The sequence below is a fragment of the Lynx rufus genome, unplaced genomic scaffold (genome assembly GCF_022079265.1).
Source record: "Lynx rufus isolate CCGP_SWC_20201006 ecotype Redwood Valley unplaced genomic scaffold, mLynRuf1.p SCAF_3, whole genome shotgun sequence".
Lineage (NCBI taxonomy): Eukaryota > Metazoa > Chordata > Mammalia > Carnivora > Felidae > Lynx > Lynx rufus.
The window spans coordinates 101,754,726-101,779,054 of NW_025814845.1; positions in this window are offsets into that span (position 1 = coordinate 101,754,726).

The window sequence follows — 24,329 nt, forward strand, 5'->3', positions numbered from 1 at the left end:
TTTACTCACTCAATCCCTCATGCTTTTCTAAAAATGCCAATAAATAATAAAGATGTATATATTTTGCTGTAAGAAAGCTCCATATATGAGCATCTAAGTGGTTAAATTTTTGGGAAAGGGAATAATTATGTTATGTAGAGTTCCTGCACATAGTAACATACCTCTTAAGGGAAAAAAAAAAAAGTTTACAAACATTGTTTTAGTTGTCAAGGGTAGTTGTAATGAGGTGAACCTAGCTTTCATGCTATATGTAGGAGCTTTGCTTCCAGGTTACTAAAAATAATTCCATTTGTAATGGGACAAAGGATTCCAAGCCACCCTCTTGTGTCTTGCTCGGTAGATTTATACATTTTTGGCTAACAAATATGTCCGTGTAAACCAATAGACCCTTTCCATTGTCTGCTCCTGTTACTCCTGCAGAGATGATCTCTGTCTCTGGCTCTGTGAGTCCTAAAACCTTTGAAGCAAATTATTATATACCACTTTCCTCTGAGTGCTTTACTGCTCCTTCTCAAAGTGTGAAAGGTGGCACTACAGCTGGAAAGCATGTGTATATATATGCATGTGTTTGTAAGCTTTAGGTTAGAAAGGCTGAAGATTTCAAGCCAAAAAAAAAAAAAATACATCTCGTTTCAATCACATTATTTGGATTATAAGACTTCTTTCATTTAGAATACTGGAAATATCTAATAATTGTCATCTTCATTGCTTAGATTTGCACATTTTCCTGGTTATATTTGAGCCTAGAATATTTCAGCATTAAACTAAGTAGCACCAGCACCTGTTCATATATTGTCAAATTAATGGTTCTTGAAATAAAGAACAGGTCATATAGCTCCCGTTTACCTTTTTTGGCTGTACATGGATTTTCATAGACTGCAATGGAAATACTGTGAACAAGGATTATCTCTCCAGGCTTAGGTGTAAACACTAGAGCTTACTATAATAACTTGGATCATGCACCATCCTAGGAGCTGGGGTTATTTCCTTGAGACACTTGAGTGGATGGATCAGTTGCCAAGCAACTTGCATTCTTATGGGGCCAGGCTGGGGAACAAAAGGGCGCCAGGTGGTAAAACATAGAAGGAAAATGACAAAGACACATGGAAAAATAAAGCCTCCATCTGGGAACTATAGTGCATAACTTTTTAGAAATTTGGAATATGTTCTTCCTTAATAATTCATTTCAACAGCTATCAATCAATGGTTATACCTCCAATAGCTGAGTATCTCTACATTCATCTACCACCTATCCATGCATCTACCCTGGCAGACTTATTTTGAGATTAGAAATTATGAGTAGTAAGCTAGAACTATATATCTTATATTAACTACTTTGCCAATAGTTATTGTTCACTAATTTCTTATCAATTCACGTAATTCCTCTGTTCTATCACATCTGCCACTCCCCACCCCTGCCCTTTACGTCTTACACATTTTTCCTTTTTTTTCCTCATCACACGCTTTCTCTCTTTTTTCTCTCAGGACTAATTTTATAGATGGGATCTTTGCTTCGATGATATTTGATGCTTAGCTATTCAACTTATGTGGACATATAGATTCCCATAGAAGATTGTCAGAGTGAGCATCATGTCTCCACACTATAGGAGACTTTTCTCTTGGACACTGATGTGCTGAAAATTAGATTATTAATGTCCAACTGGAAAACAATGGTGACAGCCTAAAATGTCAGATGCTACAATACACAATCACAAATTAAATCAGCTTCATATATATAGATATAGATATAGATATAGATATAGATATAGATGAAACATTAAAACAGAAGTCAATTCTATTTGCTCAAATACACTATAAAAATAAACTTTTTTCTCACTATAGAGACTAAAACTAAAGAAAAGCTATGAGTTCCTTCTTCTTGAGAGATCTTCCAGAATTACATCAGATTGCACTCCTCAGGCTTCAGGTTTTTTAATAGGCTGCCCTAGGAACATTCGTGTAACAACACGAATCCAGTTGGGTCTCAAGAATTTCAGGAAAAAAAAGAAACTTTCCAATCTGAACAACTTGCCTCCAATCTGAAGAATTCACTCTTAGTTTTAATTTTACACTTGAAAGCTCATCTGCTAGATTACTCCAAAGCTAGGGTTTTGCTTGAAATTACACACTTCCCCCACTTCTTCCTCTTCTCTCTTCAACTCCTTCCAGTTCCTTTGCAGTTCTGCTGAGGACATTTTCTTAACAGATCATTTGCTCATGAATTTTTGCCTCAGATTCTGGGGAACACTCAGATTTTAAAGGACTGATAGAAGACCTGAGGTGACACTGTTATTTGGGAGCCCAAAGCACTCTCATGGCTCCTCTGTTAGAATGAGGGAGAATGGAGATTGGATGAAAAATGAAGCTCTGGCCCAGGACCATCTCAAATTGGGTCCAACTGGCCTCTGGACCCATCTGGTAGTTATTTTCCAATTTCCTGACTGAATAATCAGGGTGAACATATTTAGCATCTGGCAGAATACTCACATTTGTTCCCTAACCTATGGAGTAAAAGCTATTGTAGTAGGAAAGACCAAGTGGAAGTCACCCAGGCCAAGGTGGTAAATCAAAAATAATTCTGTCCCCTAGCCTCTGTGTGGATGCTGCCACACAGGATGGAGTGGAGATTACCACCATCCTCAAAGACTCAAAACCAAATAGAAGATTGACCCCATTTTATCCCCATTTGATACATCATTCTACTTCCTGCAGAAATCAGATGAATCCTGACAGGTGACAGTGAACTACCAGAAGCTTACCAAGTGGTGGCCCTAATGCAGCTGTTGTGCTGCATATAGTATCTTTATGAGAACAGATTAACACTACTTCTCATTTGTGGTATGTGGCTACTGAGTTGGCAAATGTGTTCTTTTCAATATTTATTATTATTTTTTTTTTAATTTTTTTTTCAACGTTTTTTATTTATTTTTGGGACAGAGAGAGACAGAGCATGAACGGGGGAGGGTCAGAGAGAGAGGGAGACACAGAATCGGAAACAGGCTCCAGGCTCTGAGCCATCAGCCCAGAGCCCGACGCGGGGCTCGAACTCACGGACCACGAGATCGTGACCTGGCTGAAGTCGGACGCTTAACCGACTGCGCCACCCAGGCGCCCCTTCAATATTTATTATTAATGAAGATCAGAAGCAGTTCACCAGGATGAATAGCAATATACATTCATAAACTTTCCCTAGGCCTAAGTTAAATCTCCTGCTCTGTGTCACAGTATAGTTTGGAGGAATCTTGATCATCTGGGCATTCTGTAAAACATCACTTTGGTCCACTGTTTTGGTGATAGCATGCTAATCACACGTGAACAGGAAATGGCAAGCACTTTGGATGCCCTGGTAAGATGCATGTCCTCTGGACATTGAGAGAAACTCTATAAAAAGTTATGATCCTACCATATCAGTAAAGCTCTTAGGGCTCCACTAGTCTTGGGCAATGCTAGGACTTCACAGCAAAAGAAATGCAGCAATGGGCCCACATTCATGGAATTCACTGTCTTACTATGTACCCCATCCTCCTATAGCAGTTGGTTTGATAGAGTGGTGAAAATGATCTTTTGAAGGCTATGTTAGAACACCAGCTACGTGGTAATACCTTTCAGGGCTGGGGCAAGGTTCTCCAGAAGACTCTATATGCTCTGAACAGGTGCCCAATATATGATGCTGTTTCTCTAATAGCCAGAATTCCTGGGTCCAGGAATCAAGGGATGGAAATAGGAGTGGTACCACTTACTATTACCCCTTGTGACCCAATAGCAAAATTTTTGCTTCCTGTTATGCTCTGCTGGCTCAGAGTTCTTAGTTCCAGAGGGATGGGTGCTTCTACTAGGAAACACAACAATGATTCCACTGAATTGTCAGACTGCTGCCCAGGTACTTTGGGTTTTTGATGCCTTTGAATTAACAGGAAAGGAAGGGAGTTACTATGAATGATCCTGATTATGAAGTGGGAAATTGGACTGCTACTCCATAATAGAGGTAAGGAAGAGTATGTCTGGGGTACAGGAGATCCCTAAGAGCATCTCTTAGTAGTATCATGCCTTGTGATTAAGGTTAATGAAAAACTACAACAGCCTAATCCATGCAGGACTACTAATAGTCCAATTCCCTTCAGGAATGAAGGTTTAGTTTACTTACCCCACCAGGTAAAGAACCATGACCAGCTGAGGTGCTTGCTGAACGCAAAGGAAATACAGAATGGGTAATGGAAGAAGGTAGTTATAAATATCAGCTACAACCTTTGTTTTCTTTCTGCTCTTATTTACTTACTATGTAATATAAGATTATTGATTTTATATTATTGCACTTAAGTATTATTAATTTTACATCATGGTATTTAAGTTACAAGACATCAAGGGAAGAGGAAACACCACTCAAAGAATTACTTCCTCTTCTAGAGAAAAGGTTAGTGTGTTTTTCTTTGCATGTAGGACAGTTTATAACCTTGTTATTGTCCTTATTTGGAGATTAAGTATGGTTTAAGGAGATGTATGGGTGCCAGGTTGACGAGGGATAGACTTGTGATGATTAATTTTATGTGTTAACTTGATTGACCATGAGGTGCCCAGATTAAACATTATCTCTGAGTGTCTTTGTGAGAATGTTTCCAGATGAGATTAGCATTAGAATCAATGGACTCACTAAAGTAGATTGCCCTCCCCACTGTAGGTTGGTATCCTCTAATCCTTTGAGGGCCTGAATAGGACAAAAGGTGTGAGAAAGTTGTCTCTTTTTTCCCCTGCCTCATTTATTTGAGATGGGCCATCTGACCTCCTCTCTGGCCCTTGGACTGGGATTTGCACCACCAGCTCTCCTGGTTCTCAGGCCTTCAGACTAAGAGTGAATTATACCACCAGCTCTCCTGGATTTCCATCTTGTAGGCAGTGGAACACAGGACTTCCCAGCCTCCATAATCATGTGGGCCAATTCTTCATAATAAGTATCCTTTCTGCAATAAGTATACTTTTTTATAAGTGTACTTTAAATAACTATATATATCCTACTGGCTCCATTTCTCTGGAGAACCCTGACTAATAGACCCTCTAAATTAAAGAACATGTTTTGGCACCTTTGAGTTCTTACCACTTAAAAAATAAGCACAACATTTGTTAAACCTCTTTGTATTTTAGTAGCAGCATATACTGCACTTAGAAATACTGCTCTGATCCATTTATTGGATAATGTGGAAGAATTCCAATTTTGAGTGGGGCACAGAAAAAGCAAGGGCAATAGAGTAGGTCTATGGTATAGTACAAGCAGCCCTGCTTCTTGGGTCTTTTGACGAAGTAGATCCCATAGTTCCAGAGGAATCGGTAGGAATATACTACATGGAGTCTCTGGCAAGATCTAATAGCAGAATCATAGTGTAGAACCCAAGTTTCTGGAGCAGCTGTCTACACCTGAGTACTATACATCATTTTCAAAACAGCTCCTGATCTACTACTGGTCCTGACAGATACTGGTCATATGAACATGGAACATTGAATGATTACATGATCAAAACTGCCCAACATGAGTTGAATGTTTTCAGACCCACTAGGTGATAAGTTTGGGTAGGCCCAACAGCAATCCATTATACAGTGGAAGTGGTATATGCAGAATCAGGTACCAGCAGGTTCTGAGGGCATATATAATTTTGACAAATATGTAGTTCAAATCCCCATGTCACCACTCCCTATGGCATTAGTTCTTCTTCCTCAGTTTATACCTATAGCTTTATGACTAGCTGATGGAGGAGAAGAGAATACCAAGTTTGGTTTAGATAGGTCTGCTTAGCAGGTTGTTTCATTAAAGATCATTCATGGGTGGCCCAGAAAAACAATGGTAGAAAGAAATTCTTCCACAAGGCAGGGCTTTGGGCAGTGTAGCTGGTTATCCACTTTGTGTGGAGAGAAAAGTGGTCCAATGTAAAGGCATATACAAACTCTGGGGTGGTGGAGATTGTTTATCTGTTTAGTCATGGATCTGAAAGCAGCAAGATTGGAAGATTGAAGACAGGAGGATGGCTTAGAGGCAGTTGGATAGACGTGTAGAAGTGGGCAAAAAGTATGGGGATTTTTCTATTGCTTGTTAATGCCCACCAGACACCAGCCAGTGGCAGATCAGGTAAACAGGATGACTCATCCAGTAGATGCAGCCATCCTTTGTTTTTGTCTACCCTAGTATGTTGTCTTTGGCTACCAAAATATACTCGTGAACCGGGTAGACATGGTTGCAGAGACAAAAGGCATATGTTCTTCTAGTTATTGTTGCTGAATGTGCAACTTGTCAGCAGCAGAGACCCTTGCTGTAATATGATGATGAACCCCTAATGTACTACTATCCCTCAAAGAGATCAACAAACCACTTAGTGGCAAGTTATTTACATTGGACACTTTCTGGCATGAAGAGGGCAATGATTTGTCATGACTAGGATTTACATGTATTTCCAGGTATGGATTTTTTTTCCTGCCTGGAGTTCCTCAGGTTCCCTGCTATCCAGCATCTCACAGAATATCTGATTTATCTACATGAGATCTGGCCAAATATTTCTTTGAACCAAGGGACCGACCTTACTGCAAAGGAGATGTAGCAGTGGATAAATGACCAGGGGGTCCTATCATAACACACATTCCATCATCTAGGAGCTGTGGGCTGATAAAGCTTTGTAATATTCTTTTGGAGGCATAGTTTAGGCATCAGCTTGGAAGTGGTATCCTCTGAGTCTGGGCCACTGTCCTTCAGGATGCAGCATATACTTTGTGATGGTTAATTTTATGTGTCAATTTGTCTAGGCCATGGTGTCCAGATATTTGGTCAAATGTTATTCTGGGATGTTTCTGTGAGGGTGTTTTTGGATGAGATTAAAATTTAAATTGGTGAATTTTGAGTAAAACAGACTGCCTTCCATAATGTAGGTGAGCCTCATCCAATCAGTTGAAGGCCTGAGTACAAGTCAGCTCTTTGAAAGATTCTAGAGCAATAAACCACATTAGACCATTTCTGTCTGAGTGGCTATATCCTTTTTTGAATCACAGAGCCCTTTAAAAATCTGATGAAAGTGTTAGATGTTCTCACTAGTAAATTGTATATATGAATCATACACAGTTTATTTTGCATATGAATTCAGGATGGATACTAAGAGAAATCCCTTATTAATCTTACAGGTTAAAAACTCTTTTCTGTATCTTCCTTCAGTAAAGGAAGGTACTGGTTTTGTTGTGGAAGCCGAAATAGCCACAAGAAGTCAACAGATGGAATTAGTTAACACTGTAGTATCAAGGTTTGGACTAAGACATAAGCCTCCTCCCTAATCATTCTATTTATCTTCCAGAAGATGTGGAAGATATATAAGATATCAAATGTGCCAGAAATATTTTATTTTATTTGACTTTACAAGTAGTCACTAAGAAGCCTAAACGGCATCAGGTTTACCATCAATGGAATGCTTCTAGTTTGTTTAGTTCCAGAACAATTTTCTTATCCAACAAGTCCAATCCTTAATGTCATTCAGGGAAGAAGTTCTTTTTTTTTTTTTATTAAAAAAAATTTTTTTTAACGTTTATTCATTGTTTGAGAGATAGAGTGTGAGCGGGGGAGGGGCAGAGACAGAGGGAGACGCAGAATCCGAAGCAAGCTCCAGGCTCTGAACCGAGAGCACAAAGCCCGACGCAGGGCTCGAACTTGGGGCTCAAACTCATAAACCGTGAGATCATTACCTGAGCCGAAGTCAGACACTTCACCGAATGAGCCGCTCAGGCGCCCCTCAAGGAAGAAGTTCTTAAGCATCCAATATCTGAAAATATTCCGTATTGGCTATCATAATATTCTCTTACTTTCCTTTTTCCATATTTGACACTAGCAATTGTATTACTGGTTGATTCACCAGTACAATTTAAGTTCAATCAGGGGCAAGACCATGCTTACCCTACATATTGCTGCATCCCTAGTATATTGTACAGTGCCGTACATAAGTTAGGAGCTAAAAAATATGTGTTAAATGAATAACACATTTACAGAGTTCATGGTAAGACTCAAGCTTACATAATTTTCTTGAATGAGTACTTAGGAAAGATATCTGGGCCATTAATTGTGTTTGTAATAAATTCTTTCTTGAGGATGATGAAGATGTTAATGTCAGCTGCCTTTGCAGCTGCTGGGTGGTAAGCTGAAGTGAGTTGACCAGAAGAAATAAAAGGACACGCTAAAGCATAGCCTCAAACAATATCCTTTAATCTCCGACTGTTGGGAAGACCAGCCATGGATAAACTTGTCTGTGTGCCAGGATCCCAAGGGAGCTGGCAAACTGAGCAAAGTCAGCTTTTGAAGAAAGAAAGGCAAAGTCATGGATAGCAACAGATATTGCAAACCGTGGTCACAGTTGCTAATGAGAGGATGGGCCTGATGTGGTGATAGAGCACAAAGCTCTGTTCTTCTCTCACAGGTTTCCAACTAAGTTTTCCAGCTAGTCTTTCCAGCTAGTCTTTCCAACTAGTCTTTCCAACTAGTTTTGGGAAACAGGCCTGTCAACACTATTAACTTCCAGAAGGAAAGACCACAATGTCATAGGTACTCATTTCTATTTTCTTATACAGCTCTAGTTTATCCAGAAAGACATAGAGACATTTATTGCAATTATTATTAATAGCTTTCTCCCCAATACTTTAACATTTATTTTATATAAGTGGAAAGTCCATACCATGTAAACAAAACTTTTTTTTTCACATGTCTTATGTTACATGGTAAGTCACAGTTTATTATTTGCCGGAATGTTCATCTTAAGCATTAGGACACATGCATATTTCTTGCTATTTAAATTTTAAACAGAACAAAGCCTCAAATAAAAAAAAAAATTAAACACATGCTTGTAAAGCCCATCCTACATTTTTTTAACCAAGTAAGTACCAATAATCTTATGAACACACATACACAAAGAAAAGAAATAGAGAAAGAGAGAGACTTGGCCTAGCATTTCTTGTTCCATTTTACTCTGACTTGATCGTTTCCCTGGCCCACATACAGGGCTGAAAACTGGTGGTTTTATTCTATCTGAGGTTAAGCTGATGGCTTTTATTTCCTGCTTTAACCATAACCAAGGTATCCAAAGAGTATGTTTTGAAGGAGTTTTTTTTTTTTTTTTTTTTTTTTTTTTTTTTTTTTTTTTTAACTCTGTGTCTTGTTTGTAGCTCTGTGTCTCAGTCACATGGGGTATGGAGGAGGCTGGGCAAAATCTGGGCACCTTCAGTGCAGAGAACCCCCTTCCATGAAGCCACATTTACAGGAAAGAGGTGTTCTTTTCAGGAAAGAGGTGGTGAATTCTCAAGATAATCTTGTTTGTGAGATACAAGTATTTCTAGGACATTGTCACAGCCAGCTTCATACCGTAATCAGCCGCAGAGTTGGAGTATACTGGAAACTACTAAGCTATGGGCAAAGATTGAATTAGGTGTGAAGGTAAGCTGGGCTGCTCTCTACTGTGTAGTTAAAAACAAAAAGTGGGCACAGAGAGAGTACTTGTTCTGCCCTTTCTTCACCCACTGCATTTTCATTTCCCCTTCCACTACCCCAGAGGTCTAATAATGGGCTCTAACATCTCGTATTCAACAGAGTTTTAAAAATCCACGTGGAGTACAAAATTGTAGTAGGAATTTGGGATTTGCTTTTCTTTCGGGTTTAATGGGACTTACTAGGTTCAGCATCCTTTGTAATATGTTCCTTAAACCACAGGTTCATGAAGACAAATTCTCTTGCGGGGGAGAGTGGCTCTGCAAGTTGATTAGCACCACTGCCTGCTTCCCACCTCTCTTCTGCTCAGGTATTAGTTGTTCAGGCAGCTGCGCTCCTGCTCTGCTCCCCAAGTCCCTCGCTCCATTTTCATGTGAGCCAGGGATGCAAAGTCCCCAGCTTGGCCTGTCAGAACTTGATAGCTCTGTAAACATTGAAATCTTTGTTGCCATAACACCAGGAAAAATAATATGGGATCCTGCATATAAATATAGTGGAGGCCTTGGGAAATGGGAGCATTTCTAAATGCTCTTGAAGCTCTGTCATGGCATAATCTCTTGTAAATAAATGTCAACGTAGTCGCTGAATGCAGACTGGATTTTTGCCTGCCTATGGTGCTCAGCCTTCTAGACAATAGTTATGCTAAGGGATTATCTTTTAACATAGTGCAGTTATCTCCTTTGTTTGTTTTCTTTTTTCATTATTCACATAAGCCAAGGGAAATGAAAAGCATCTTATTTCAGGCAAAAGGGCCTGTGAATGATTAACTCTGGTTCCATGCATTGGGACTTTGCATAGCAACCCCTTGGCTTGCAACTAGAGAAAGACTCAAGGCAGCAACAGCAGCCCAGGGACCTGAGACTAACATTCTCAAATGGAGGTGGTGAGGAACGGATTAAGTCTAAGCATTGTGTTTATGAGTAGAATGCTCTGTAGCTGGCTCATTTAATTTTGAACTGGTTTTATTGCACTTTTCTTGGTGAAGGTGTGTTTTGCTGACCTTTACTTTCACGTTTACTCTTACTTTTGGAGTACACTTGAGGAGCTAAATGAAACTTGGCCGTGATTAGGGCTTAATCTGGTTTATGCTACCATATTGTATGTTTTCTCCCTAACACTATCCAAACCTGGACTGACATTGGATAAATTTTACATTAAAAGAAGGAATTAATGTAATGGCCTTAAGTTTTAACTTTAGCTCAACAAAATTTTTGTTGGTAAATTTTGGCACTCTCATGATTGTATATAGTACAAAGCATTATATGAACGGAAGAGAAACAAATGGTATGATTATATGGTTCCTATTAAAAGGATATGAGTATGTAAAGGACCCAGATTATGCAATATGAGGGATGAAATCAAGAACAATTCCATATCTTTTATGGACATTTGGTGCTTAAGCATTTATATAACAAGGTCTATTTTCATGGCAAACAAGACCTGAATTAAAAGACTCAGAAGAAATTGAACTGTAGGCTAAGGACAGAAGAAACATTGGAGAATTTTGGAAAATGCATATAGTTATAACGGAGCCAAAATATTTAGGACACTTAAATTTAGACTGCAAGTCGATCCAGATGTTTATTTATTAACGTTAATAATGTTTCCAGTCTTGTTATAGAATACCAAATCCCGGGGGGTTCCACTTCTGAGTTTAAAAACAAATGCATGGTCTTTATTCTTTTCCAGTTCTGTTTTAATTTTAGGGGTTTTCTATAGCCATGATTTTCCCGTAAAATGTTTGCAAAATCTTGAGTAGCTCCTGATGCTTAGCAGAAAGTCTGAGTGAAACATTGGGTCTAGCTAAGCTTTCTCCTTTCTGCATTTCTCTTCTTGCTTCCATGGCAATAAAGAAAGAAACTTGGCATGAGAATATAATCTGTTCCTGCCTGTTTCTCATCTGAAGTCGTAAACCTCTGCCATCCCACCCAAGACTAGAATTTTAGCTGGCATGAAACAGCTGTCTGCTTACAGGTTTATTCCGGTAGTAACCAAAGACAAAACTATTTTAATTGAAGGCCCTAGGCTGTTCTCCAAACCCTCATAATCTTTGGGTCACTCCCAAGAGGAAACCATTGAGGAAAAGGCACATGTTACATCCTTTCTTATAGTTTTGACACACTGTATGTTTATGAAGTTGAGAGCATTTTACCTTCTAATTTTTCTAGGTAGGATGCCGTAGAGAAAAGGAAAAGGTCACAAATTCAAAGGTCTTAGGGCTCAGGCACACCAGCTATGTCAGTGGAGGGTAGGCAGTGGTGTATGGGAAGAGTGTCCTGTCCAAAGGGGCGTCTGCCGCTTAGCTGTCCTCCTAGTTGTCATGTGGGAATGTGAAAGCCTGGTGTGACCAGATATTCTGGTTTGCTAGTCAAAGTTCCCAGTCCTGATTTTATGTGAATTTTGTATAGTTTTAAATTTTGGCAAGTCATTTGAAGTAAAGCCAAATGTTGTGAAGGTCAGTTGAAACATGGCCGATTCTTGAATGTTCGGGACTGACAGTATCCAACCCCCAGGCTTTGCTCCTGATCCACTGCAGGTAGACTTTGCATTTCTCAGCTTCATAGGTTCTAAAACTGTCAGGTGACTAATTTATTTACTCATTTCACTTTTTATTCTAGGTAGTACTGCATAAAGGAAAGAACACAAGTTTTGGAGGCAGGGAGATGTGGGTTTTACTAGTTCCAGATTTTTACCAAATTGTTACCTGCACCACTTTAATCTCTTGAAGCCTCTCTTACAACATGTGGAAATGAAAACCTAGTTTACAGGGTGTTTGGAGGATTAAATAAACTGCTATACACATATAAAATGCTATGCCTGGCCCATAGGTGCTCTTTGCATGGCTGTTACTTTTCTGATCATTACCAGCATGCGATCCACTTTCGAAGACACAGGCCTTCATCCAAATGAGTTTCTCTCAGAACAGGGAGAAGGTAGTCTCTGAAGGTCTAACATGGTATGCAATACAAATAAATTATATCAAGAGTCATCTCTAAGGCCTTAAAGAATTTGAGAATTTTAGAAGCAGAAAAGACCTTGAGGAATAGTAACTTCAACAGCTAAAAGTGAATGGAATCATCAGTTTTATGGTCAACATTAATATTTGGAACCATGGCAAATGAATACTTTCACTGAAATGCAGTATAACATGTTAAGAATATGACTTGTAATGAGAATAAAACCAAAGACTATACCTGGAACAATGCTGTGAAGTAAAAGAATGTACATTAACTTTTTTCCTCCAATTTCTGTGGGATTATTTACTTGGAAATGAATGGATGAATGTCACTGGATATCCCCTTATTTTGCATCCAGGCAGGTTTGCTATTATGGAGATTTCTTCTCTTTTAGCTGTCAGTCCATTATCTATGTGTGATGATGGCAAGAGGCTACTCAACCAATTGGGGTGTATAAAAATTGAGTTTGAAAAGAAAACTGATATTTTCTCCTTGCTTTCTGTTCAAAATTAGGTGCAAGTTAAAGCTTCAGCATTCAAAGGAAGAAGCTTCCTTCATTTCTTTTCCTGGAACAGCTGTAAGTAATAATAAAACAAAACAAAACAAAACATTCAGTCTTACATAGTTCAATGGTAAAAACAAAACAGAGTGGTCATGTAATATGGTTCAATGTATCTGGTGTCTTTCACATGACATATCCTCTTGTTTGATAAGGGCTCTGTAGCAGCATGATAGGGAGTGGTGTCGTTGTGTGATGGATTATTTGAAGTGTTTATCTATGAGCCCATGATATATTTACTGACAAAACTCTCTTGTTCCCAAAACTTAATGGCATATGGTCCTGGTCATATGGGAATCTCAAAGACTCTTGCTGACATTTAAGAGTTGTAAAGAATAATAATGACATTGGACATCTACCATGAGAGAGGAATTATGTGAGATGCTTAATGGACTTTGTTTATATTCCTCATCACCCTTTATGTAGATCTCTATCTCCATTTTATAGAGGGGTAAATTGAGTCTCAGGCATAAAGGACGTTCCTCTGGCCACATAGATGGTTAGATGAGGCTACAATTAAACCAGGTTTGCTGCTCTATGCTGTCTACCCCCTACTTCCTCAAGTATTTTATGGAGTAACTGGTCCCACTTTTGGGAAATCTGTCATCTAGAAACCATCAGCAATGTCAGAACCCCCAGCGATCTAATAGACACCCCAGAAATAGAAAAAATTCACTTGGCATGTGTTACAGGGACAATTACTGAAGGTCCCTTGCTGTTTCTTAGAAAAGAAAGCAGTTCTCTCTCTTTTACTTACTGAATTAACAACAAAGAAAGAAATTGAAAAAAAAATGGGGGTGAAAAGGTGTAGACTAATGAAATATTGGGCCTGATAAAAGCATAAAGAAACTAGCCCTTCCTCTCTTTTTCTTTTACTATCATAGACTCAGTCTCCTAAAATGAATGAAGGGCTACTAAGGTGGACTGTAGAAACTGTCAAGGACTAACCGTGACTGACATTCTATGGACAACAGTGGTTGTTTAGTAAATGTGCATGAGCAAGTGAGGTCCTTGGTAATTTTCTTTGCTTTCATTCTTTCTGGAGACCCTTTCTTCCAAATATTTTTTTCAATCCTGGTTCAGCCATCCCCACTTTCAGGAGACTGTTAGATGTTCAATAAGTCAAAGGGCCATTCTGGATGTTAAAAGAAATCCTCATACATCCCAGGAGATAAATTAGCATGACAAGCCACAGTGTGAAAATTGAGCCTGATGACACCCTTTTTTCCTTTGGCAAAGGGTATTATATTGTTTATTTACATGCCCAGCAAATTAGAACATCAGGATGGGAGTCCACAGGAGTGGGGAAAAACGTGCGAAGGGCAGTTCTTTGAAGAGAGGCAACATGAAGGCAAAGCAAAATCACAGAAGGCCAATCTTATCACTTACATTTGTTCACAGAGATGAAATTCCAGGCTCCTTACCTTCATTGTGGCTATTGATATCACTATCTCAAGAATCATTTAGATTAGTGGTTCTGAGTTCCCTAAGGAGTTTCTGAATCTGAGGCCCTGGAGAGAAGGACAGGCAGAGGTAGAGCTTTTTCATATGGAATGTTCTATGGATAGCTCTGATGTGCAACCCAGGTTAGACAGCAGACTGAGACTCTTACTCCACTCTCACTCCAGAGTTCCAGAATTGGTCTGTTTGTTATTTATTCCAAGTGAAGATGCATGACTACACTATGTTTACATCAGGTACCCAGTTCACAAGAATGAAAGTACAGCAAAGAGATTCTCAAAAAAAAAAAAAGTATCAAAGTATACTTCCTTTCAACACACTGTGATTTGTGAATTAGATACGATAAAATGGAAATAGAAGCTTTAAAGAACACATGTAATTAAGGTCGAAAGAATATTAGTATAGTCAGACCCCTGATCTGAATTCAGGGGTGGCAGTTGGTTGAAAGTTCACTATGCTAATGTGCCTGGTTTGACCCTGATGATTTTTCACCCAAGAGATGTTGGCTCAGTTGTGAAGAAGCCTGAAGCTTTTTGAGAAAATACAAATTTGAGAGAGAGGGAGGGAGAGAGAAGAGAAGGAGGAGCTCTAGTATGATCTGATGGAAAGCGAATGTATCTCTACTGAAAAGAAGAGGAGAGAAGGTCACAAGGAACTAGCAATGAACCAGTAAATGTGGGATACTCCTGAAGTGCTGAGGGCATCTGATCAGAGGACAATTAAGACCAAAGGCTGAGCAGTGACCTTAAGGTCAAGGTAGAAGAGGACCCAACAATTTCAGGGAGGTATGACCTGTAGCAGGAAGTGAAAATAGAAGAAGCCAGTGAAAATACTGACTCCCAGAATCAGGGCTAGGAGGGTTGCCTGTGACAAGAAATGGTGTAAACACAGAGAGGGCTTAGCCAAGATTAAGGCTGCAAACCTCTGCCAGCCAAAGAACATGGAACTATATACTTGTAACCTCACTCTTCTGGATATCATTTGTATCTGAACAGTCTTTTTTATTGTAGTAAAAGCAGTTGTACCCTTGAAAGGACTGTGTGTGCTAGATCCCATAGACATACTGGGTACGGTGAATGGCCAGAGTTGAAGGAGAGGGCAAAGTTCAGAGAGGCATGGTTTTTGTAAGAGAAAAACCAGCTCCCTTAAAGAGTTGTTTGGTGACTGCTGGAAATTATGTAAGAGAAGGAGTACCTGGAAGCCTGACTAAGAGAACCATGTATTGGGAGCAGGCAACCTGCATACTAGGCCAGCAGATTCAAGAGCTTAGAGGACAGAAATAAGAGGGCACGTTAGTGAAATTTTGAGGAAGAAACTTGAGAGAACTTGATGGAGAGAATTCCTAATAGAAGGCTTAAGTAACTCAAGAGCAAGGGCAGATTATCAACAAAAATCAGGAAGAGGAGCATGAAGAATAGAAACAGAATTCAGAAAGCACTTTGGAGAAGGGAAAGCTGGGTGTGGGGCTTAATGCCCCGAAACACACAAAAGACTAATCAAAGACCCCATTGAAAGGAAAACTCAGGGACATGCTGGCTGAGGTGGTGATCCTGAGCTGCTCAGACCTGAAGTGAAATGGAAGGGTTGGGGCCAAATGGGTAAAGATCCCATACTACTCCCTCTGGGATCTCAGAGTGAAATGCCAGCTTGAATCTAGAGAAGAAGGGAGGTGAGACCAGATGGTAAGCTACAAAGAGGAGCCTTTTGGGGACATAAAATATAAGTAGTGCGAGAGAGCCTCTTGTGGAACTTTCTGAATACTCAAGACCATTGCCAATTAGGGACTATTTTGCAACTCAGATTTCCTCACGAAATAGAAAGGTTATATCCATGTTTTGGTTATCTGCCTGTGATGGACTGTAGAGAAGGGGTAATACTTAAGGTTATCAGAAAGTAGTAAACCGCTATCACTCAAAGGATCTAATTCCTGGAAAAGAAACCTGATCCTTACTGGCCATGAGATGATCATGTTAATTAACTGAAGTTTAGTGTAGAGGGAGAACCATAATAGAGAAGTCTTTTCTATGGAGTTATGGTCTTGACAATAAGACTATTTTAAGTGAATTGGTTAAAGAGTATAAGAAATTGCATAATCATTAAAGAAAGAGAATCTGTTTAATTTCATTTAAGGATATAACATAAAATGCTTTTTAAAAACTAGTGTAAAAAATACCCAGAAGTAATATTTGAATTGCTGGGGTTTTCCAGTGGAAAGAGGAATTTATATTGAAAATGTGAACTTCATAAAGTGAAGAAAAATTGCTTGGAACCATTTATTGTTACAGGCAGGCACACTTTGTCAAAGATGGTGTATCCTGAGCAAGAAGAATGTATGGTAATTTTTTAAATGTTTATTTATTTTTGAGAGAGAGAGAGAGAGAGAGAAAGAGAGAGAGCATGAGCAGGGGGGAAGGGCAGAGAGAGAGAGGGAGACAGAGAATCCAAAATAGGCTCCAGGCTCTGAGCTGTCAGCACAGCTCCCAACGTGGGGCTCTGGCCCGTGAACCGTGAGATTATGACCTGAGCTGAAGCCAGACGCTTAATTGACTGAGCCACACAGGCACCCCAACTTTATGGTAATTTGAATCAAGAGGACACTGTATCTTGTTCATAAGAGGTGCTCAAAATGTATTGGTTGAATGGATAAAATAAAAACATGTTAAGGAATTAAACAAATTGATGAGTAAATGAAAGACATAGTTGTATATTCCAATATCCCATTTGGGAAGTCTTTTTCCAAGATGGGTTATTGGCCCTTCCACAGGCTCCCATACTACAGGCACATCCCCTATCTTATCCAAAGGTATGCTGTGCTCTTCTACTAAACATTAAGCTATTTAAGGGCAGGACTAATTCTTATTCTTCATGATAACTGCAGCACTGAACATAGGAGACATTCAAGAACCAGTTGTATAAATGAATATTACTCGAAAGAGTGCTAGCTTAACACAAATGTTAACTTAGCATTATACATGGAAGAGCAAAAGAAGTACTTTTAAAGAAATACTTGAATAATATCTAGGAAGTCCATTATGGAGATATAAGACAGGAGCAGCTGGACAACTTGGACAGTATTATTGCTATAATTTGAACATATATTTAGATTGGAAAATAGATTGTCATGATGCAGAGGGAAGGATTCCTCCCCTGGAAATGAAAGCTAAAGAATTGAAGATGGAGACATGCTTTTTACTGAAAACCCAGTAGGAGAATGTCCTCCCCACCTCCCTACCCCCCCAAATTATCCAGATTCTCAGATTAAACATAGATTATTTCTTGAAAAAATTTTCCCAGAGGAAAACCAGCATCTATCTCCCCCTACTGGTGTCATGTTAAGAGTGATTTCTGACTTTTTTTTTTCTTTTAACTAAGAAGTGTTTTAGTTAAGATGAATATTTTCATTTGTTATTTGGGAAAACAAAACAACTGTCATGCTTAATATAAAGTTTAAGCATCCTGCCATGGAGGTTTGTGTTGCAATGAGCTTTACTAAGATCTAGAGTATAAATTGTTTTATCACAGATGAGGGATGGTTAAATAGTGTTGCTAGTTCATCTGCAATTAACAGATTTATATGACAGGATTATCATTGGCTGGCACAATAAAAATTTTAAAAACTTTTTATTATAGGAAAGTTCAAACATACACAAAAAGAGAGAGAAAAATGCAATGAGTTCCCATGTGCCCATTATCAGTTTCAGCAAACAAGTCAGAGCCAAGCTTATTTCATTTATTACTTCTCTGAGGTCCCACATCCAGATCATTTTAAAGTACAGTACAAGCAATCACTTCATCTGTAAATATTTCAGTAAGTAACTAAAAGGTAAAGATGCTTCAGATATCCCCATAACACCATTTTTATGCCTATCCAAAATTTGCTGGGAGTTCTACCAGCAAATATCCAGTGTTCAAATTTCCACAATTGTTTTAAAATTGTAATTATTTATTTCACAATTTGAAACAGGCATTTTATAAGGGCTATTGGTTATAATTATTTCATATGTTCCTTAAATCTCATGGAATTTATGAGATTTAAGATTCTTCCATCATTTTTTGTGGGGGGGGGTAACAAAACAGCAACATTTGTTCTGAATAGTGTTCCACAATCTGGAATTTGCTGACTGGATCCCCATGGTGTTGTGTAACACATTCCTCTGTCCCCTGTATTTCCTGTAAATTGGTAGTTAGATCCAGAGGCTTAATTTTATTCAGGTTTGATTTATTTTTTTGGCGAGGTGCTGTTGTGTACTTCTATCACATAATGTCTGGCAGCAATCAAAGTTCACTGTATGGAGTAGACTTTCTACAGCAGCACTTTCCAATAGAAATTTCTATGGTGATGGCCATGTTCTATATTAGTACTATGTATGTTCTGTAATTGTACTTATTGTTTTATATCTATTCTGTATCTTCATACGGTAGTCAGTAGTCATGTGTGGCTCTTAAATGTGGTAGGGTGCTTGAGAAACTACATTTTTAATTTAAAAATTTTTTTTTTCAACGTTTATTTATTTTTCGGACAGAGAGAAACAGAGCATGAACGGGGGAGGGGCAGAGAGAGAGGGAGACACAGAATCGGAAACAGGCTCCAGGCTCTGAGCCATGAGCCCAGAGCCTGACGCGGGGCTCGAACTCACGGACCGTGAGATCGTGACCTGGCTGAAGTCGGACGCTTAACCGACTGCGCCACCCAGGCGCCCCCATTTTTAATTTTTAAAATTCTAATTACTTTAAATTTAAATGTGAATAGCCACGTGTGACTAGTGACTACCCTATAGGGTAGTATAGCTATAGACTCATTAATTCATTAAAGGCTGCTGAAAGATAACATGATTATTCTATTATTTTTAAAAATTTGTTGGAATATTTTTGTAAAGAGAATAAGATCAAGTGTGTTGCTACATGAGGTTCAGACCTTACAGAAAAGGTTGAAAAATTGTTTAATTCTTCTCCTGTATTTATCAGTTGTCAAAATGATGAGTTGCAATAAATAAATACTAATTTGAACTACTCTCTATAACCTTGAACTGTACATCAGGGGAGTTACACCTATGATAGAGCTTTCAATTGGGCCTTGCTTACAGACAGGGGTACTAAGAGAGTGTTCTCAAAAGTTCTAAATCTCAAATCCCCTCCAACCCGCACATTTCTCCCACCTGCTGAAAGAAGGCCTCAGTGCTTGCTCATGCTTACTGACTTCTGTGTGGACCAGCTGCACAGCAATGGCCTGTGACACAGTGCCGTTGCAGGGCAAGGAGAACCGGCTCTGGACAGAAGCAAAACCAGGGAATCAGCCATTTCTAAGGCGTCAAGAAAGGACTTGCCTTCTAAGAGAGGCTAGAAATTCAACTTAACATGTACTTGAAACTAGTTTTACCTTTCTGAGCAGGCTACTCTTAGAGTACTAAGCAGTAGATGGAAACTGAGGTGCCCCAGGCTGCACTGCTTAACACTCAAAGGCTTGGCTACGAAAAGGAATGGCCAGACTAAGCACAGTGCAGTCATACCAAGAGGGCAAGAAAACCAAGAACTAGCTGCTGATTTGTCAGTCTTTCTTAGTAATTTTGTTTCCGTCTATTACCAGCCTGCCTATGGAGATGTCTTTCTTGTTTTTTTTATAGTATTAGGTTGCTTGTGAAATTTGTATGTTTCAAATAAAATGTAATATCTATTAGATATTAAAACCGCTTGGTGGCTAATAATTGCAATAGCTTATTACGTGTGCATTACATATTTTCCTAATGTTTTATTTTTAGTTTTTCTTAGAGTCTTGAAAGGTTAGGTTTCAGGTAAGCTGAGTGAGGCACTCATCTCAGGGACAAAATTTAAGGGGGTTTCAAAAACCTCAGTAATGATGATAAATGCTATTTTAAAGCAATAGTTAAAATAATCAAGATTAATGCAAAAAAAACCCTACATGATAAACACTGTATGAAAATTTTAAGTAAAGGCAGATCTGATCTTGCCCTTGAACAACTCTGCCTCACTTGCCTCACCCTAGTCCTGGCCCTCCAATAAAACTTTATTTAAAAATCAGGCAGCTAGGGGCGCCTGAGTGCCTCAGTTGGTTAAGCGTCTGACTCTTGGTTTTGGCTCAGGTCATGGTCTCATGGTTTGTGAGTTTGAGCCCTTCATCAGGCCCTGGACTGGCAGCATGGAGCCTGCTTGGGATTCTCTCTCTCCTTCTCTCCCTGCCCCTTCCCTGATTGCTCTCTTTCTCTCTCAATAAATAAAATAAAAAAAACAATCAGGCAGCTACTCTGCAGGGTATAGTTTATTCATTTTTAAAAATATTATACTGAACTATTACTTATCTTTATTATTGCATTTTTTGGCACTCTCTTATATTTTGCATCCTATTTTTGACCCTGTTTTTGAGCTAAACTTAAGAGTTGACTAAATTCCATTTCATCACTTTTACAGGTAAGGCTTACATGAATGTCTATGAGCAGCCCAAGGTTGAACAGATAAGAGATAATGGGGTTGAGATTTATAATGGTTTTGTGTTCTGCATCTCCCCATTTACATTTTTGAGGATATGATTCTTGACTCATATTAATTTCTTTTTTGTGATATAGTGCTGTGTGTCGAGTAGCCTCCATCACCCTTAAACTTGCTGTTGTTCTGTTTGCTGAATTCCACCAATTATCTATGTGACCTTAAAGAATACTTTTTATTATCTTAATCTGTGTCTACAAAACACCCAATTTGGGGTCGGTTCAATTAAAAAAAAAAAGAATTGAAATGAAGAGAAAAGACAATGAAGAGAAAATGAAGCCAAAGACCAGATGTGTGCCACTACATGGACAAAATAATTGATTAAGTGTTTGGATTTTTATTTTTATTTATTCTTTTATTAACTGGTTTGTGGTGGTGTATAGATATGGGCAGAGTTTACTAATGTTCAAGAAAAAGTAATCTGCCTAGTGGGAGTTATAGAATTAAATAAAAATTGGATGATGTCTGCAAAGGATATTATCCTTTGGGTGTGGTAATTATTAGGCCAGGTGGTTAATGTTTCCTTATTTTCTCAAGAGGTAGGAAAAGGTAAGACTTTTCAGTCTAGTAACAACCACATAAAATTACAAAGGGTACTGGCAGAGGTAGTGGGGGGCAGGGGAGGGAGGAGCTGGAGGAGAGGAAAACACAGTCATCTTATATGGTTTTTTGGTTAAAACTGGGAGAGATTTGTGGGTTTCACATCAGTCAACTTTCATTATTCTTGTTCTCATCTTCTTTGATTCACATGGTTTCAGTTTCTTTCCAAACGTCTTTGGTTCAAAACTTTATGGTCTTGAAACAGAGCAGTTGAAAAATGTTGACAAAAAGTTTTGGAAGCAACCACTGAATTTTGCACAACTTTACTAGCACTTATTTCTAGTGTGAAAGATGGTGCTACTCTATAATAAATGTGGGTTAGGAATATTTATGTCATTATTATGTAGCCAGTTAAACAGAGAAGTAAGACCATGATGTTATAGATGTTGCAGAAAATGAACTTATTGGAGAACTAAAAAGTAGAGATTTTCTATGTATTTCTTAAGGGACAGGGGCATATTTTATTGTGTGGAAAATACGATTTCCCTGAATTGAGGGAGAGGTACTATATTGCATACCATTGACTCGTATTTGATATTGGATTTAAAAAATATTAACTTTAAAAGCTTAAGATACCATTTGAAGCCATAGTGAGATGAATCAAGAAAATTACTGAGAGATGGCATTGGTTTTTAAAAATAAATAGAAAGTTGGGGCACCTGGGTGGTTCAGTCGGTTGGGCATCCAACTCTTGATTTCATCTCAGGTCATCATTTTACGAGATTGAACTCCAGGTTGGGCTTTGCACTGGCAGCACAGAGCCTGCTTGGGATTCTCCCTCTCCCGCTCTCTCTGCCCCTCCCTGCCTCGCACCGTCTCTGTCTCTCTCAAAATAAATAAATGAACCTAAAAAAATAAACAAAAAGTGTATTTTCTTGTGGAATCATAATTATATGGATAGCATAAGGGTAACCCTTTGGTGTATGTGTCTGCTAATCCTATCATAGATAATAAATTCATAATTCAATTAATCGCATGCATTATATATACTAGCTCATTTAAGGAAAATGAACTATCATCATCATGCAGAGGTCTTTATGGGATGACTAAGGTGCTGGCTTTACAGTGTCAGTAAGCAGACTTTCTGCTTCTAGGAACTTTGAACTAAAATGAAAAAAAAAAGCCTTCTGAAAAAGAATAAGCAGACAAAAAGTAATCATGCAAGGCAAATACAGGATGCAATGGAAACTAGATCATCACTCAAAGTTCATTAATAAATGCCCCCTGAAGGGAGAAAAATGAAAGAAAATGTATTCCTCACCAGACACCTTAATAAATAGTTTATATTCCCTCAATTAGAGTCAGATGAGGGGCATTAAGCAGAGACATCCAGAAGCAATAGGTACAGATGAAGGAGGAGATTGGCTCTCATGTGGGAGGGAATGGCACAGGAAATAGGGAGTAGGTCAGCTGGACAGAGTGGAAGGTTTTCAGAAGGTAGTTTTGGAAAGTTGGCTAAGCTGGGACTGTATTGTGGAGGACACGTTAGGACAAGCTAAGGCATGCTCCCTTTTTAATATAGGTAAAGGAAACCTGAAATGATTTTCAGCAGAGGGTGACCCATCCAAGAGCTGTGAATGGCAGAGCAGACTGAGTGTGGAAAACACTGGGGCCACTTTGCCACATGGTGACAGGCAGGGCAAACTCAGCTTTGAAGGTGGCACTCTTTGAAGGCTCTGTACAAGTAAATTTTCCTCGAATAGTCTTGGCTGGTAGTGATTTTATTGATTTAATCATCAATACTTCAGGATCACAAATATTTTCTCTGGTTTGCTGCCCATCTCAAAGCATCCGACTGTGTGAAATAAATGTTGAATAAATAAGACGTTAAGTGTTTAGAATTATGCTGACATTTAGTGACAGTTTGTGGTGACTTTTGAGGAAAAGCAAACAAGAGTATTCTTATGCTCTTCTTCCTGTTAAAAACAATTTTTTGAAAGAAATAGGATTCCAGGAAGTCCTTGAAGTGAGGAAGGGTGACCATGTGTGATACTTTTGAAAGAGCGAAGATATTTGTTTGCTCCCTCCATTTCTAGTCCACATGAGCCCTGCTCCTTCTTCCTGTCACACCACCTCCATTCCATTCAAACCACTTTCTTGAATATTCCTAATAAACTCATCTTTCCCCTTTCCTTATTCTTCTTAAACCTCTCAAAGCATTTTGTACCACTGTTCACTTCCTCTTTTCTCTCTTAGCCACATATGTGTCTCTGGATCATATTCCTCTTCTTACTTCCTGACAGGAGCTTCAGTCATCAGCCCTCAGTGATCCTCCTATCATTAACATGGTCAAGTGATAAATAGTTCTAGAATTTTAGAATCCTCAAATTTGCAATAACTGCTATAAGATATCATTTTCTTCATAAAAAATAATTTTTGGACTGACTGAGGCATTTGCTAAAACAAGTTAATGACTGGCTCGTACTTCCACATAAAATACAGGTGTTAGCTTCAATGCCACCCATTCGGGTAGGTATTCTCTGTAGGACAATGTCAGGCTCCTTGGTGATATGTTCCTCAGGTACCTCAGACTCCTCTTTTATAGCAGATATCTTGTTTGAAATTCATTACTTGTAACCCACTGAGGACATGAAGTGTGTCAAAGGTATTCACAACTGTCCCCCTAGGACGTAGCTCAGGCGTGTATTAGGAACTCAAAGAGTATTTTTTGTTGCTTAATTGCCTAAATGATTGTTTTCAACAGTATGTATTTTACTTAATATTTCATCTAAGAGACATCATTTTCATAGACATCTTTGCTTTT